The sequence below is a fragment of the Misgurnus anguillicaudatus genome, chromosome 3, assembly GCF_027580225.2.
Source record: "Misgurnus anguillicaudatus chromosome 3, ASM2758022v2, whole genome shotgun sequence".
Taxonomy (NCBI): domain Eukaryota; kingdom Metazoa; phylum Chordata; class Actinopteri; order Cypriniformes; family Cobitidae; genus Misgurnus; species Misgurnus anguillicaudatus.
Window position 1 is genome coordinate 27,137,894 of NC_073339.2, and position 4,607 is coordinate 27,142,500.

At 39.9% G+C, this 4,607-nt stretch overlaps 1 protein-coding gene across 7 annotated transcripts in view; it reads left to right on the forward strand.

Moving 5' to 3' along the window:
* The first annotated feature begins 2,248 nt into the window (after nt 1–2,248).
* zc3h13 (zinc finger CCCH-type containing 13) overlaps nt 2,249–4,607 on the forward strand; it is a 278,860-nt gene continuing 276,501 nt past the window's right edge. For 6 of the 7 annotated variants that reach the window (XM_073863730.1, XM_055205268.2, XM_055205270.2 and 3 more), the window contains exon 1: nt 2,322–2,469. The gene's annotated coding sequence lies outside the window, so the exon portion shown is untranslated. The other variant, XM_073863726.1, reaches the window with a different exon arrangement.

Here is a 4,607-nt window from a genome sequence, read left to right on the forward strand (position 1 = left end):
ACCAATAGCATTGACATCGCACATGGGAAAGATAATGGAAAGAATGATTACGGAGAGAATAGAATTTTATGTGGAAAGTAGAGGAATTTTATCACCTCATCAGAGTGGTTTTAGAAGAGGAAGAGGAACTATGGATCCCATTATATGTCTAGAAACAGATATTAAGAAAGCTCAGATAAATAAAGAATCAGTGATGGCAGTCTTTTTCGATGTTGAAAAGGCATACGACATGGTTTGGAAAGAAGGATTAATGATTAAACTTGATATGATAGGAATAACGGGTAGAATTTATAATTGGATTAAAGATTTTTTATTTGATAGATGTATTCAAGTTAGAATTGGGAAAGCCTTATCTGGAAGATATATGGTGGAAAATGGTACCCCTCAGGGCAGCATCATTAGTCCAATACTCTTTACCATTATGATAAATGATGTATTTTCTCAAGTGCAAGGAGATATTGGTAGATCATTATTTGCTGACGATGGAGCACTGTGGAAAAGAGGAAAGAATATAAAGCATATTACAAGAAAAATACAAGAAGCAGTTGAAATAGTAGAGAAATGGTCATATTCATGGGGATTCAGGTTTTCAGTAGATAAAACAAAATCAATAGTATTTACTAGGAAAAGAGGCATTGATACACAGATAAAGATGTACGGACAAACGATTGAAAGAGTTAAAATTTTTAAGTTTTTGGGTGTGTGGTTTGATATTAAATTATCATGGAAGGAACATATTCAAAGGATAGAAACTAAATGTAAAATCATTTTAAATGTGATGAGATGTCTAAAAGGATTAGAATGGGGAGCAAGTAGAACTGCAATGAAAAATATCTATATAACATTGATAAGATCAGTAATAGATTATGGATGCATTGTTTATGGTTCAGCAGCAAAAACTTTATTGAAAAAGCTGGTTGTGATACAAACTCAGGCTCTGAGACAACTCCTGTAGCTGCTCTTCAGGTTGAAATGGGTGAAATGCCATTACAAATCAGACACAAGCAGTTAATGATGAATTACTGGGTGAATCTTCAAGGTCATTCAGAGGACCGCCATCCTACAGTAAAGGTGCTTTTCCCATGTTGGGAAAAGGAAATATCCAAATATCCAGACGTGTTTGCATGGAAAAGTGACAAAGAAGCAAGCGAAATGGGTTTAAGTGGAAAAAGATTCATCCCTACTGTAGCTTTACCAATAACTCCACCCTGGCGGTTTCCTGCAGTTTTCTTGGATTTTTCTATGCTAGAATTATTGAAAGAATTCAAAGAATTTGAAAACATTGCAAATATTGTGGAAGATAAACTACAAACAGTGTACCAAGAATATACCCCAGTGTATACTGATGGATCTAAAGATCCTAATACCGGGAGAACAGGTTTTGCTTTTAGTATTCCATCTTTGAACATTTTTATTAATAGGAGAACATCAGATCATTTATCGGTATATACTGTAGAAATGATGGCAATAGCAACAGCATTACAGTGGATAGAAGATAATCAAGTGGAAAAGGTTATACTTTGTTCAGATTCATGTTCAGTATTACAGTCATTGAAATCATTCACATCTATCAGACAGGATTTACTAAATGAGATATATGAAAATCTGTATAGATTCAATCATAGGAACATCAGGATAACGTTTATGTGGATACCAGCTCATAAGGGGATAGAGGGTAATGAAAAGGTTGATATATTAGCAAAACAGGCTTTGGAAGTTGAGGATATCATTAATATCTCACTTAGTAAATCTGAAGGGAAAGCAATAATTAAAGCCTATACTATTAGGGAATGGCAACAAGAGTGGGATACAGGAAATACAGGACGTCAACTTTATAAAATACAGCAAGAAGTAACAGCAGTGAGGATAACTAAAAGAGGCACAAAAGAGGAAACTATTTTAACAAGATTAAGACTGGGACATACTATGTTGAACAAAACCTTAAAATTAATAAATAAACATCCAACAGGAAAATGTGATCATTGTGGACTAGAGGAAACAGTTGAACATGTTATTTGTGTATGTCAAAAATATAATAATGAACGAGAAATAATGAGGAATGAACTTAGGAAGATCGGAGTGGTGGAATTAAATCATAAAAACATAATACATAATGGAGTAGAAAGTTTATTTCTTTATCTTAAAACAACAGGGCTGATTGGGAGAATTTTTTTTTTTTTTTTTACATAATGTAAGGCTGAAACTCTGGTCCATATTCCAATACAGTAGGTGGCGATAATGCACCTTAAAGTTGGTGCTACCCGCCATTAAAAGGAAGAAGAAGAAGAAGAAAGAAAAAGAAGAAGAAGAAGGAGGTAGGGACAGCGCGCCTGTGTGTGTTTAGTTTGCGCTAAGATTATGCTGTGCTGGCAACTGCTATGCGGAGCCCAGCCCAGCCTTGTAGGATTATAATTAGGAGGTTATCCCAATAGTTTGTGAAGCTGGTGGCAACGCATCATACATATTCGGGTAAGATTGTCGTTGTTGGTGGCTGACTGGCCAACAGAACAGCGGTTTCGGTATTGAGGTTTGTGTTATCGGTGTAGGCCGCACAGCACGCATGCACCTTTAACGGCGATTATCTCCAAATTAATAACGGTTTCAAATGCCCTGATATCAGTAATAGACCAAATACATATATATATATGCTTTGTGAAGTCTAATAATAGTGTCTAACCGTAAGTTACTAAGTTAGTGCATAAACAGCCTAAAGTCGTGTGGTTACGAGACGAAAGGTGTCTTGCCGGGCATGGTTTTGTGTGAATATACAGTGTCTGTCTTTAACCGTAAAGATTTGACGGTTTTACTTTGACTTTTTAGGCTTTGAATCAGCCTAAAGCTGGACACCTACAAAACTGAAACTACCGTCGTTTTGTCCAGCTTGATTTGTGATTTTTTTCACCGTACATTTTTTTACCGTCAAGTCACGTTAAAGGAATAGTCTACTCATTTTCAGTATTAAAATATGTTGTTACCTTAGCTAGGAATTGTTGATGCATCCCTCTGTCGTCTGTGTGCGTGCACGTAAAGGCCCGGGTATACTTTTTTTTTCCGCGTCCGGCTCGCGCGCGCACGCGGCCGCGCAGCTTTCCGAGTTTAGGCCCGGGTATACTTTTTTTCCGCGTCCGCGTCCGGTCCGCGCGCGCACGCGTCCGCGCAGCTTTCCGAGTATAGTCCCCGCGGCTACACGCGGATGGCCGCGTTCGACACTATACGCAATACAAATGATTTCTTATTCAAATTATTAGTCTAACAGGCTGCCAGGGCATCACTGATTTGGAGACATTAACAGTACATTAAAACATTAGGATAGGTGAAGAAAAGTACCTGATCCACCATTGCAAACACAGTTTAGAACAAACAACAAGACAACAAAGTCAGGAATCAAACAAACATGCTCCACAGCTTTCTGTTCTTTGAAGAAGTAAAAGTTAAAGAAGAAAAACGATAGTGTGTGTGCAAATGCTGTCTATTTCCTTTGTATAATTGTTTATAGTGGAGTGTTCTGTCTAAATATTTTCACGCGCATGCGCTGTCGTACGCGGACTGTACGCGCACTGTCCGCGCGGTCTCAAATTTTGGGCTGCACGCGGACGGTCCGCGCGGCCGGCCGCGGACCCTCCTGATGACGAAAATGACGTCATGCGGACGGCGCGCGTACGCGGACGTCCCTAGTATACTTTCGGCTTAAAGTCCCCGCGGCTACACGCGGACGGCCGCGTTCGACACTATACGCAATACAAATGATTTCTTATTCAAATTATTAGTCTAACAGGCTGTCAGGGCAGCACTGATTTGGAGACATTTACAGTACATCAAAACATTAAGATAGGTGAAGAAAAGTAACTGATCCACCATTGCAAACACAGTTTAGAACAAACAACAAGACAACAAAGTCAGGAATCAAACAAACATGCTCCACAGCTTTCTGTTCTTGGAAGATGTAAAAGTTAAAGAAGAAAAACGATAGTATGTGTGCAAATGCTGTCTATTTCCTTTGTATAATTGTTTATAGTGGAGTGTCCTGTCTAAATATTTTCACGCGCATGCGCTGTCGTACGCGGACTGTACGCGCACTGTCCGCGCGGTCTCAAATTTTGGGCTGCACGCGGACGGTCTGCGCGGCCGGCCGCGGACCCTCCTGATGACGAAAATGACGTCATGCGGGACGGCGCGCATACGCGGACGTCCCTAGTATACTTTCGGCTTAAGCGCTGGAGCGCGTTGCGACGCTTCCATAGCATTTAGCTTAGCCCCATTCCTTCAATGGTACCATTTAGATATAAAGTTAGAAGTGACCAAACACATCAACGTTTTTCCTATTTAAGACGAGTGGTTGTACGAGCAAGTTTGGTGGTACAAGGTGGAGCGTGGCGCTTTTCTGGGCGGATTTAAAAGAGGAACTATATTGTATGGCGTAATAGCACTTTTGGGAGTACTTTGACTTGCCTGAAAAGTCCGCTCCCCTTCTCCCTCTCATAATGGGAGAGGGAGGGTGTTACTGCGCAGAGTCGAAGTACTCCCAAAAGTGCGATTACGCCATACAATATAGTTCCTCTTTTAAATCTGCTTAGAAAAGTGTTACGTTTTGTTTTGTGCCGCCAAGC